The sequence below is a fragment of the Falco naumanni genome, chromosome 2, assembly GCF_017639655.2.
Source record: "Falco naumanni isolate bFalNau1 chromosome 2, bFalNau1.pat, whole genome shotgun sequence".
Lineage (NCBI taxonomy): Eukaryota > Metazoa > Chordata > Aves > Falconiformes > Falconidae > Falco > Falco naumanni.
The window spans coordinates 11593637-11607763 of NC_054055.1; positions in this window are offsets into that span (position 1 = coordinate 11593637).

A 14127-nucleotide genomic window follows, 5' to 3' on the forward strand; every position below is an offset into this window, starting at 1 on the left:
ACAACAACAACACTACATTCCCGTTTAGCCAGTCTGAAATTTTTTCCTACCAAAGCGTGAGTGCAATGAGCCAGAAACATTGAGTTCAAAGTGGCTCAGATGTGAGGAACTTTTAGTGCATTCAAGGCAGGATATCAAAGAAACTATTGTTGTAGTTATGGCAAAGATGACCTGGTTACAAAATACCGGAAACTAATAGCTGGGACCTACATGTAGTAACAGCTAGGTTTACCTCTCAGTTCCTTTTTAGTTTTGAGAATGCTATTGGACACAGGGTCAGGATATTTGCGTGAAACATAAATTACAAAAGAAAGTAATTTTAAATGATATTTCCACAAAGTAGGAGTTTCATCTCTGCTATGTTTAGCCCGCCATTAAAAGGCTTTGCTGATAGGTGAAAACAGTCAAGTTCTTACTGAAACAACCAATTTCTGAAGACAAAGAACGAGTGCAAAGCAAATCTGATACAGTGAATTCCTCCAGGCTTCACTAGATTTGCATTTTCTGTCACTCAGCTCAACTGATTCAAGTACTATGAAAACTGTGCAAATAAACATATTTCTTTAATGATCAATGCCAGGAAAAGTCCACCAGGAGTCATGTGAATGCAAGGAATCCCACTGTCTTCCTCTTTCTTTTAAAGTTTTTAAAAAAAGCTTGAAAACATACCCTAAACATACCTCATTAACACAGTCAAGAAAGAAACTAGAAAGAAAGGACAAATGCTATAATATACCTAAAAAAAAAATCTTGATTTGTATTGCAATTTATATAGCATTCTCATAAGTGGGATGGGGAGGAGGGAAGGTAACTATTGATTTTTAAACAGCCAGGAATACTGCAACTGGAAAAAAGAGGAAAAGCAGGAGGTTAAAATCACTTAATAAACTTGTTGTGAGTTTGGCACAAGGCAAATGGGCACAAACTAACCAGCAATACATTCAGGCTGAGAACCAGAAGATATTTTCTGCTAACAAAAGGAGTGACGCTCTGGAACCTTCTTGTCAGAGTATTAGGAGCTAAAAAATGTCATGCTTTTGAGGTAGGGTGCAATTAGCTTGTAAATGAAATTCTGCTGTATGGCTGCCTGGGATAACAGCGAGCTGGCTCATGAACAGACCTTTTCAATCTTCTGCCTGTGACCTCATGCTGACTCCTGCCATTCCAGAATCACATTGTCTTTTTTGTGGGTTATTTGGGACTTGTCATGAAAGGTTTTAGGTTTTTTATTAAATTGGAGAGCAGAATTTGTACACAGAGAATGGGAATTGTTGTATGTTTCTCTATACATCCAACAGATGCTTGTGTGTGGAGAGACAATTGTACTGCATCTTCTACGGCATTTGTCTTACTGAATTTCTTCCTTTTATAACTGTGTGGAAATTCATGGTATATTTCCTTTAGATTTGTTTAGCCAATCCATTGGGAAAAGAAAGAAAAAGAAAAAAAAAAGAGAGAGAAAAAAAAAATGATCTTTTAAGTGTTACAGCAAATGGTTCCTGTTAGCTGCAATGTATAAATGAGCCAGGAAAAAAATAATATAAAGCTTCCTTATCTCCTGAATTTCAGAGCAATGCAAGCAGTGTGAGATACTTTTCTAGCAGAGGACAAGAGGACAATGTAGGGACATTGTCCTAGGAGGCACAGACTTCAGAAAGTTAGTATTTAGTATGCTTTGACATTTTTATCAGTTGTCTGTAAAAGATAGGAAGTTTTCTTCCTACTCTACTAGCAGAGAAGTTGGGCTTTGTATTTCCAGTGCTAAGCTGCAAGTGTTAGGTCCACCAGGTGTGGGCAAGCACATGGATTGCATTTGTGTGTAAAAGGTGCTGTAGATGTGGGCAACAATTTAGGCAACTCTGGATGCTCCTAAAATTCTCTGGTTGAGAATTATATGCAAAAATAGGCAGGCGACAGGAACACTGATCCCATCTAAATTTAGGCATCTATGATAGGAACTTAGGTGGTCAAGACTTCTATATTCAGTGGGGATAAATGATGTGATGAGTAGCAGAGCAAGGAAATTGTTACACATACATCATGCTCACTTAGGATATACCCTTATACCTTAGGATGCACCCTTATACCGTTGTGCAAAGACACTTCAGACTGGCATTGCAGTCCTTGCACTAGGACTATGAGTGACGTGCGGAATTAGACTCTATAACTCGAAAGTTATAAAGTAGGTATGTTTATTGCGCGCAGATGCACGGGGGATCGCTCCTCCACAAGCGTGCGTACCCGAAGTGACGAACCATTCCACATTTATACAATGAAACAAATGAATATTCAATTAACGCCTATACATATTCGTTACCTAAACCCCGCTTCGTATGTTAATTAGCTTATCAGTCCGTTTCCTGGAATGTGGTGGTCTTGCAGGTTTGTAGGTGATTCACGTTCTTGTGACCATCCCATCTTCTCCAGCAAGGAGACTTAGCACTCCCTCCCTCTAGATAGCCTTGGAATGTCTCTCATCCTTTTCTCATTCTCTTTTAAATAGCCCCTTTGTCAGAGGAAGAGGGGCAGGCGTCTCCTCAAAAACTGTAGTTGTCTTCTCAGAGCCAGACACCGCACCCATGACTAGTGACCATACCCACATTCCTGAGTAGACATATACAATCACAGTCGGTGTTAAGCGTCCCCATTTCACACTATTTCTCCATATCAATGAGCATGGTTAAAAGCTAGTAATATGAACGCTAAGCACTGAAAGGAGATTGTAGGGGGCATTTCGTTGTCTGTTGTCCTTTTTTCCCACCCACTTACCCCATATACAGTAAGTAGCTCTCTCCTTGAGAGAAGTACAGTCAGATCTTACAGGGCATCCTGATAATGCAACCACATTTCTAAATGAGTGAAAAAAGAAAGACAATGTAAAAGAAGTAGGTGGTAGGAGGGCATTGCTGTCCATTGCTCTCTCCTGAAAAGGAACTGATGAATCATGTTCAAGTCAAAATCACTGTGTCCAAACAAACCCCGCCACATTACTCTCCTGTTCACCTACAGAGCTTCAGTCCCACAGCCTCACATCAAACCTCCCTTACCCCAAAATGCCCAGGCCCCAGGCTTCCTGCTCCAGAGCTTCACACATTTTCAAAATCCAGCACAGAGCCCGCGTACCCTCATCCTCATTTGCCCCAAGATCTCAGCCACCAACCCCCAGTAACATAACCCTGATACCCCTGCTCCCCCTTGCTCACCCCACCCTGACCTAAATCCCTCCCTACACCTAACCCCGACCCACTCTGTCCCAAGCGCCGCTCTCCCCCAGCCCCAGCCTTGCTAACATCTGTGGCTCTGTGGACCCAGGCCAAGCACAGCAGCTGCCAGCACTTCAGATCCAGCACTGAGGGAACATCTCCTCCTCCTTCCTTCTCTCATTGCCTGTCTGCACTCACTGCTGCCCTGCCATTGCCCACTGCAGCCTGCCAAGCCTGCCCCTTGCAAAGCTTCTGCTGGAAATTCCCAAACCCCAGACATAGCCTGCGCTTATTGAAAAATCTGCTTAGATGGTGCTCCAAGGACAGAAAAAGAAGACATATCAGGGAAACCCAGGCAGCTGATAACTGCTCCTGCAGGGAGGCAGCTCTGTTTAGTAGCTACTATGGACTCTTGTTTTAATAATAGAACACAGTCTCGAGATTTAATTAGCACTTAGAGCAACATAGCTTTCAGTAGGTGCTCGTGAGCATTGTCAGGACTGCAGACTTGGCGCCAGGGTGATTCTCTACTCCTGTTTGCGGTGATGTAAGTGCCACGTAACTTTCACTATTGATCTTGGTTTTCACTCATTTCGCTGAGAAAAAGGGAGAAATATCTGGGCCAATTGTTTATCAGTTCAAAACATACTGTCTGTCAGTTTGTTATCTCTTCCTGCTTTGGGTGACAGCTTTCAGCTTTCCACCCCAGTCTTGGCTTTTGAACGATGAGTAAGCGGTAGTACTGATGCTAATCAATTGCAGCTCCTGCAATTAAGATTTTATGGCTGTCTGTGTCAAACTGTTTTCTGTCATGCAGCAGAATATGGCATCACATCGGTTTTTCATTTGTTCAGAGGTAAGAGTCATACTTACCATCAGAAAATGTAATTAAACTGAAATATATCATCTGAGAGACCCCAGGTTGGTTTTAATCACCAGTAATGTGGTGGATCCTGTTATTTATGTGAAGCTTATGTGGACTGTACCATCAATAAAAAAACGCTGGGCAAACAGCAAATCAGGTATGGTATTAGGTAGCTTTGTTATAAATGAGACACAGGAAAAGTAGGCAGGGGATATTTATTCCTCAAGGTGCATTTCTAACCTGTATCTTCACTGCTGGGTCTGTGGGGTACAAAAAACACATTCACCCAATTATGAATCCAACTTCGGTAGCCACTGCATGCCCCTGTGAATGCCCTGCCAGACACTGAGAACTCAAAAGTGTAAAAAGACTTTGTGTGGCTCATTTAAGTCTGTTTTTATGTTCATGGGTGACTGTCAGAGAAAGAAAACCAGTCCTTCCTTTGGAGGAACATGACTGAGTGTGCAGCACAGTCCTGTTTATAAAGGGGATATGTTGATCTCCATGCCTTTTCTTTATTTTTTTTTTTTCAATTTTACACAGAAAACTGCAAAAGTGTTCAACTTTCATTACTCTCTGGATCCAAGATTCTGAGTCAGGTCCTAGAACTAATTCCATTTTTCTTACTTGGCTTGTACAAAGCCCTGGAAGTAGGCTGGGAATTTCTATTACAAACACATCTTCAGAAAAAAAACCACCATCTTTTGAAATGTTTTAGAAAGACACCCTTTTTGTTTCATATCAAACTGTCGTTCTGATCAGAACAAAGTTTCCTTTCTTCTATTTTCATCTAATTCTCAGGCTTGTAAATAGACAGGATCATTGTGTGCGCTTCACTTGCAAGATATTGTTCCTTTAGGAGCACACACCACACACATAAAAGGGGAACTTTTCCCTCCCATTTTAATTTAATTAAAAGCCAAGATGTGTGAGAAGCTTTGAGCTTATCCAGTGAGAAGATGACTGATCAAGGATATGTTAGCACAGCTGTGGGTAGCAAGGTTACAGCCCTTCCCTCAGTGAACAGAAGTGCAAGCAACAGGTTAAACAGCAGTCTCTTGATTTTCAGAAGACAGGTTTATTAAAACTAGCCAGGAAGGAGAAGACAAACAAGTTTGAAGACAATGAGATCTTAGAGTGTTCAAATCTCCAGAGGTGAGTGGACTTGAATGGCCTGCAATCATGCAGACAAAGAAGAAGGTTGTGATGCTCACCTAATGGCATTAAGGGAAAAACGTGCTACCTAGGTTCCTTCATCATTATCTCATGCACCTTTCAAGATATTCCCCTCTCAGAAGTAATTTATCTCAGAGATTTCTAGAGTAACTCCAAACTACACTAATCCATTCTTATCCATTTACATCCTCTCTGCAAACTATACCAAATCTTACAGCTTCTTAAGAAGTTGCCATGATTCTTCTCAGCTGCACTGGCTGCCTCCATTCAAGCTCTTCAGACACAATAAATGTAACATGGTGTTCTTTCAGTAAAAGCTGAATTATGTTGTCTTTGCCAAGACCAAGAACATGAGCATCATCATTAGCACAGTTTTAAATGATGCACAGTTACTTTCTAAGTTATTGTTAACTTCATCATGTCTATACTTCATACTACTGTTTTTACTTAAAGATATTCAAAGACCTAGACAACAACTCACTGGCTTTTCAATGTGAACAGCTGTCTGCATGACACATGGTCAGCATGAAGACAAAAGATTCAAAAAGGTAAAATAAAATCACAGAAAATGATACTGTGAGGTTGAAAAATTCCATTCATCGACATTTATTCTCTGTAGAGAATGTCTACCTGAATGTCAGTGGAGAGCTTTAAGAACCATAGGTGACTCCTTAAGTTTCTCAAGAAATCAAATCAAAAATATGAAAGTACATTTGCTACCTTTGGCAGTAACTGGCTGGTACAAACACTGATAAATGTGATTGCCTAAATGCTCTTAAGACTTTACTTGAGAGTTAGGATCTTAACAAGAGAAGTTAAGAGAAAGTCTAACTAGTTCAATAAATAAGTTGAAGTTGGCAAAAAGCTGCAAGATCAGACAAACTATTGTAATGGACCCTTCTGATTTTTAGATGTAGGAAATGTCAATTTCAGGATTACAGAAACTGAAAAAAATTCCAAAAAACTGTGATCATAAAAATCTGTTTCCAAGACCTATCAAGCTCTGAACTGGAACAGGGTCAGGTGAGATACTTCCCCTGACTCCTCAAAGCAGTGGCTGGAAACCTATGAGCAAAGGTAATATAAAGAAAACCCCTGTTAAAATTCTAACAGAAAGAAACCTTTTTAAATAAAGCAGAGTTATAGAAGGCTGGAGAACTGCTAGTAAACTTCATATATTTGTTTGGAAAAGCCATCTGCAATCAACATAACACCCACTGACATATTTTGTCCTGATAATGTAAAATAACAGTGTTTGTTAGCAGGGCTGTCAAGCAGCGTGCCAGTACTGTACTTGGCCACATCAGATCCAACAATATGGCTTTTGACCATACCAGTGAAGGAATCAAAATCGTAATAATCTTAGATAAATAGCACCAATAAAATGTATTTTCATCTTAGAAGTAAAAGTTCTAAAATGGTGTTATGAAATTTTGGGTGGTTTTTTTCCAACTTGTGGGGAATATTTGTTCTGTTAACACTAGAAATGCTGCTTTATTTATTTATTTATGTATTTCGTATTTACACCTTGGCCTTTTGTTAACAGGATAGTGTATACAGCTTGAGCTCCAAAAAAACTTGTGCACTCTTACAGGTAGAATATTTGGGTCTCTTCTCCTTTCTTTACACCACTGTAGTTCCATCATCTTCCATGGGACTGTACCACTCTCAGCAAAACTCCCTATTTTTATAGGTAGTCACAGAGCCTAACTTCAGGCATCCCTTCTGATAGCTCAGCTGGGAAGCCAGTCTGTCTCTGTAGTAAACAGAGAGAAGCTCTTCCAGAGGGCAATTCAGACCATGGCCAGACTCATGTGCCAGGGCATGTCCTGAATTTCTACTTCTGTTGCAGCGTAGTTTTCATAACAGACTTGACTTGCCTCCTTGAATTTTTATTTTATAGAAACCAAGGCACCAAAGAGGAGAAATTAAGCAGAAAAGGAAATTTTTTGTATCACCATTATGGTAGTGAGATCAATCCAAGGTGCACACAATATTAGGGAACATTGCTGGATTCAGTTATAAAGAAGTAGCCACACTGGATGATACATAGGCTTCATCTCTAAAACGTCCTGTGGGAGAGTCTAGTATCTACCTCCTACTATATTTCTTCCTGACACAAATTGAAAGGTCATTATTACCTGAAGCTTTGTAGTAGGTTTGTATCCTACTGTTTATCTTATTTTATGGAGCTGAATAGAAATATTCATTATTTTTATACTTTTCATAATCAAAGTAAACATTCATATATATGCACAGGACTCACAATTTACTTCACACCCTATGGGCATTTGTTTAGAGTATACAGAAAATTCACCAGACAGAAGTTCTGCACTTACTACATCTCTTAGTGTCTTACAGACACTTTGAACAGGTGCTGTGTTCAGCAGCTGTGCTATGTAAATTAGTTTACAAGCATTTTAACTCCTTTCATCACTGATGTGTCTGCTAAACCATGCTCTCTTCAGCTAATCTACCATTATCCACTACAATTTACCTCAATCCTGTTTTTAGCATAGATTTTACCCCTGCTACACATCAGTGTTGCATTCAGGCTGTACTCTACCAACCATCCAGACTCATCGGTACACAAGCCAGTTTCCAGACTGACAGCTGCTTCTCTAAAATACTGTCTAAAATACAGCTCAGCTAAAAAACCCTCTAGAATATCCTCACTCAAACTGCGTAATCTCTACTTTGCAGTTGATGTTAATTTGTCAAGATTAAGTGCAAAAGGCATCCTGCTTTTCAATTGCTTTGCCGTTGATGTTGATTTGTCAAGATTAAGTGCAAAAGGCATCCTGCTTTTCAACTGGCTGTGGCTCACAGAACATATCCCAGGTTTAACATACCAGATTAGAAAGGTGTCACACTGTCAAGTCATACTAAGGCCTTTTCTTCGGGAGAGATTCCCAAAAGCAGTAGATTGCTTTCCTTAGTGGAGATGACAGTAAAAATGTTAAAAGTTGGAAGAAACTTGTACTTTCTAGCAGCTGCTGAAATGTTTAAAAAACAGTATCTAAGTCCTCTCGAGGTTTTATTTCCAAGATGCAAATGAGTCTCTCTTGGGGAACTGTATTCAGCACCTGTAAAGGCAGCTGCAAACCTACAGGACTGTGACAGCAAAGCCTTGGGCAGAGATGCAAGCATCCATCATTTCCAGAGCATTTAGCTTATTTAGAAGTCTCACCCATGTCCCCAAATCCTCACAGGTTAATCAGTTTATCAAATACATTCACGCAGCTTGAAACCAATCACTTTTCCCAGTCACATCAGCAGCAACCGAACGGTTTCGGTTTTCCATGAAGCCTCTGGGGTATCCACGGTGCACTTTGCATGGCTGTCATTCCAACTCCTGTTCTTTCAACAGTACTTTCACGCTGGGAGTGCTATTTATGCAGCTTCCTGAATTTTTTATAGGGACTCACGCCTCCATTTTGGCAGCAGAGTCACACCCTCAAAATTAGCAGTATCACAGCTGTCTTTACCTATTTGGTATATAATTTGCACAGGTGCTTTTCTTTGAAAAACTTGCCTTAAACATCAGGATGCAGCCTATTTGGATGTACAAAAAAAAAATAAAAAAATGCGTCTCAACACTGATGATTTTGAAAAGGAGATTGTTATCCTGTTCCAGTTTTTTGGGTTATTCCTTTTTTTCCAATCTTAAACCTGTGTCCAACAGGAAAAAGAAAGCATTTCTTTTATGTAAAGGTTGCTTCCATGCTCTTTCCCTATGTATGCAATAATCTTTATTGATAGAAACAACTACTAGTTCAGAGCAGGATTACAAAGAGACGGTTACAAAGCACCTAATTCTGGAAGTCCCTAATTAAGTTTACAAAGTCACACAATTTTCAAACTCTGTCTGAAAGGTACCTAACTTTAGAAATCTGTCCATGAGCAGATATACCCTTGTGTGGACAGCTAGACTCCTACAATTCCATACATATATATAGGTTCCTAATGTCCTCTTCAATTTATAGGCATATCCAATGCATCCACAAGAGAATATCAACTATGCTATAGGGCACTACGCTGCGTGAGAGGAGAAAGTTGAAGTTGTGAGGGAACATACAGCACTTCAAATGCTACTTGGCACCTTGGTTGGACAACCAAATTGATTCCTAAGATCTGGGATTCATCGCACCTGCTTTTAGACATCAAGAATATTGTTATCCATATCTGAGTGGTCAACTGAGAGAAAGATGCACTTTTAGAATAAAAATCATCTGACTTCTCTTAAGTATCTACCTAAAGCGGGACGAATCATATCCTATAAATGTTTATTTTTTTCTTAAAGGTTAAGAAAGATTATAAGGCCAAGTCAGATATTATTCTGACAGTGTAAGCTTCTAAAGTGAAATTAAGCTCATCTGTCACCTGTTTAATTGCAATGCAGAGAGGAGGCAGAGAAAGAACAAAGTTCCAGCTGTGCTCTGGGAGATGACTGATATGTCAGGACTGCAGACAGGGGAAAAGACAAAAAGAGGATACATTTGCTCACCTTTCCTCCTACTTACAATTTCTATTTTTAATAAAATCCAAAATGTCTGTTTATTTTCAGCATCATTTCTTTGGTAACTTCTGATATGTAGATAATTCGGTAATTATTTTTGACGTTCAGTGTGAAGAATTAAACCTGGATAGGTTGCATGTTATATTTCAGATCCTTCAAAGGTTAAACTTAAGATTTCTGACAGGAAAATTCCTGCATGAAAACTCATTGATTGTGAATGTCCTATGATATTTGCTTAACATTTGCTACTTAAGCAAACTACATACCATATGCACAGAAATCTAGCACAAGAGACAGAGGAAAATATTTGTGATAATAAGTTAAATCTCATTAGCAGGTTCCCTTTGAATTAACTATCAGAAAACTGCTAATTATACTTTTTTTTTTTGTTTTAATATTGAAGGATAAATGCAATTCAGTACCTAGATCTTCATTTAGTTATATGGATACTAATACTGCATCTCATAATACAACATTAATTTTCTCCTGTACAATGATTAAGAACAAATTTGTTACTGCTAATCATTTCTATCACTGGAAAAGTTGTGTTACTAGAAGAAACTTATTATCTTGTGTTCTTATAAACACCTTTATCCTCAAAGCTGCACATTGACCTCTGAACTCAGCTGACGGTGGAAATTCACAAAATTATGAAATCACAAAATATATTTAATTTGTTATAATGTCTGGCACTGCTTGATCAAAGTGAATCTGAAGGCTCTAATTTTTAATGTGAAGGGTTCTTCACCTTGTCTGACATTCTGCCAGCACCCTGCCGAATGCAGCCCAGGAGGCTGTGGACCTTCTTAACCATGAGGGCACATTGCTGGCTCATTGTCAGCTTGTCCACTGGGATGCCCAGGTTCTCCTCAGTAAAGCTGCTTTCCCGTTGGTTGGTGCAGCCTGATGTTGCCTGGGGTTATTCCTCCCCAGATGCCAGACTTGGTATTTCCCATTGTTGAATTTCATTATGTTCTTTTTGGCTAAATTCTCCAGCAAGTTGAGGTCCTCTGAAAGGCAGTGCAACCATTTGGTGCATCAACCACTCTTCCCAGTTTTGCATCATTTGCATCATTTGAGAATGCACTCTGTCCTATCATCTAGGTCATTAATGATGTTAAACTGTATTGGCACCAGTATCTAGCCTTGAGATACTCAGCTAGTGACTGGCCTCCAGGTGGACTTCGAGAAACTGATCATAATGCTTTAAAACCAGTAGATCAGCCACTTTTTAGTCCAGTTCACTGCCTACTTATTTAGTCTGTTCTTTGTCAGTTTGTCAGTGAGGATGTTGTGGGGTTAAGTGTTGAAAGCCTTGTTAAAGTCAAGACAAAGAACATCAGTTGCTCTCCCTTCATCCATCCAGCTACTCATCTCATCAAAGACTGTCAGGTTGCTCAGCAAGGATTTCCTCTTCATAAATACATGCCAACTACTCCCAATCATCTTCTTGTCCTCCATGTTTTTTGAAATCTTTAAAGCTTCCTGAGAAGGGGAAGAGGAGAGGGAAGTGCTAATCTGTCTTCTCCCTGGCATCCAGTGGTAGGACTCGTGGTAATGGTTCAAAGATGCACCAGGGAAGGTTCAGACTTGGTATTTGGAAGAATTCCTTTACTAAGAGAGTAGTCAAACACTGGAACAGGCTTCCTAGAGAGGTGGTCGATGTCCCAGGCTTGTCAGTGTTTACAAGGCATTTGGACAATGCTCTTAATAACATGCTATAACTTTGTCATCCCTGAATTGGTTGGGCAGTGGGACTAGATGATCATTGTAGGTCCCTTCCAAATGAAATATTCTGATCTCTCTTCCCTTTCCCTTTCCTTCTCTCTTTTCTTCTCTCTCCTCTTCTAGTCTACTCTAAATCATTTCCAGAGTTATTTGCTCTATCACCTTCCCAGAGGTCTAGGTGAGGCTGATTCAACCTGATGATTCCTTGGATCATCATTTTTGCCTTTCTTGAAGATAAAAGTGACATTTACTTTCTTAAGCTAAAATGATGGGTTTATTTATAGTGACTAAAGCACCAGCATGTGTTCAAAGAGAAATCCCTGGCACAGAGATGGAGTGGACAGGGACATCAGTAAAGCCTCAAGCCATCTGCTGTCAGGGTCCCATTGCTATTACTGCTCATCATAAAGCATATGGTTTGAGCAAGTCAGGGCAGGGAGAGCAAAGTTGGACAGAAAAGGTCTGCAAGGTTAATCTATGAAGACGAAGACTGGCATGTCACCCAGCTCTGCTAATTACCAATCCTATTAAAATGCTTAACTAAGACTAGGTGGGAATGCAAAGCAAATGGAGGCCTAGCTTTAGTAGTCTTTTAAACTAAAAACAAACAGACAAAAAATCCGAAGAGCAGTTCTGAAACAGAGCTTGTAACTGTCACTGTTGCTTTCACAGAGAAATCTCACTGAATCTGTAAAAGGGATGTTAATGCTGCCATGCTCTTTCCTGCTGTTTGTTCTCTCTGCTCTCTTCACCTCAGTTGTCCAGCAGAAAATTTAGTCCCTGAATCAATAACACACCCCTACATTCATGAAAATGTTCATTTATAGCCCAAGTGCACCTTTAATTATCCAAATTAATTAATTAGCTTCTGTTACTTGTACAGTGATGACAATTTAGAGTGACAAAATACCCTGTTAAAGTATTTCTTGGCATAGAAAGCAATTCCAGAGGAACAGGGAAGCTTTCTCTGGGACTGTTAAGCTCTACAAATTGTACACATTTTCAGGGTTATCGCCATAAACAATCCTCTCACTTTTCACTAGAAACTCAGACATTTAAACACTTAAAACTAAACAAAATACTAAGACTTTAAAATCTGCTGAATTTCTGTTTTTATTCTTGGTATCTGGTGCTAATTCTCTGAAAATGAGGCTTTTTATAGTAAGTCCTTTAAATCAGAAAGCAGAAGTGGGATATACCTCCCCAAACATCAGGAGGTGAACAGTTGTCCATGCATAGTCATCTAGTAACATATGAAGAGTCCTAGGGTATCAAAGACTTCTGCATGGGATCGGCAGAAATATCACAGGAGCTAGAAGAGATCTGGGCCTTACTAGACTGATCATTGAAGGCAAAGAAGGATACACTTATCCCTCTCAAATGTCAGTAGATGTGCAGGCAAGTGAGCTCAGCCCCAGTTTCCCAGATACCAAAACAATGCTGATTGTTAGTGTTCTTCTACACAGTCTACTCCAGAAGGAGATTCATCTTGCCCTTTAACAGAGATGATAGAGGTGGAATGAATCACAGTGTAAGGCATTTCTCTCTTCTTCAGAAATTTGAATTACTGATTCAGGCTATATAGTTGGTGTTCAGCCTATTAAATTTAGGAGATGATAATGTCATTCAGTCAGTTATTCAGGACTTGATTCAGCTTCTTAACATAAGTGTGTCCTGTTGTTTGACATACCCCAAGCAATCTTGCTCGGCCTCCACTTGTTCATCCAGGACATGATCTTCCTCAGGTCTCATCTGCCATCTGCCTGGAGCTGCCTGGGATATCTCAATCTCACAAATACAACTGGTGCCTGTATTTAAGCAACCAAACCTGGCCCCTTTTAGTAGTGCAATGGGAAAACAGTGCTTATGTTCAGTATATAGAGAATTCTTCACCCAAGCACCTAAAGTTATCATGGTAAATCGAGACAGAATGTATTGTGGAACTCTGAAAGGTGCTCACACACTTGGACTCCCAAGTCTAATCAGCTCTCACAGATCACACAATTATGCATGAAATACTGAGTGTTACTAAAGGAGTCAGAAATCTAAACAGAACCAGAATTCAGTTGTCCTGACTTCCAAACCTTTGTTAAATATGCGGCACCATTCAATATGTACCAGGTGCACTGGCATTAAAGATCTACGTGGAGAAGATTTCTATTGATTTCAGCTCTAGATGTGACTAATACAAGCTATTCTTTCATACATAAATACTCATGTTGTACCTTCAAAGATCCATGAGGCAGCTCGGGAAATATTCCATGCTGTATGATGATTGCTCTGTCTTTTTGTTGTTTGTCTCTTGTTGTGGAGATCAATACCAGAGATTTGCTCTTACAATAGTTAAGAGCCCTGTTCTAGGTGATTGAATTACTCCATGATAATCTACTCCCTTGAGCTATTACAAAACCTGACTTAATAGTGTTGCCTAAATGATATTTGAATATGATGCAGATGTCTAAATCATGTTGTTGTAACTACATTTTGGTTGCCAGGAAAACAATTCCAATCATTCTTTCACCATTCCCGTTATTATGATAAAAAAGCACCTCTCTGAAAAAAAAAAAAAAAAAGAAAAAGAACAAAAATATAAATAAAACCCACCAAAAACAAAAAGCACAGCAAAGAAAAGAAAA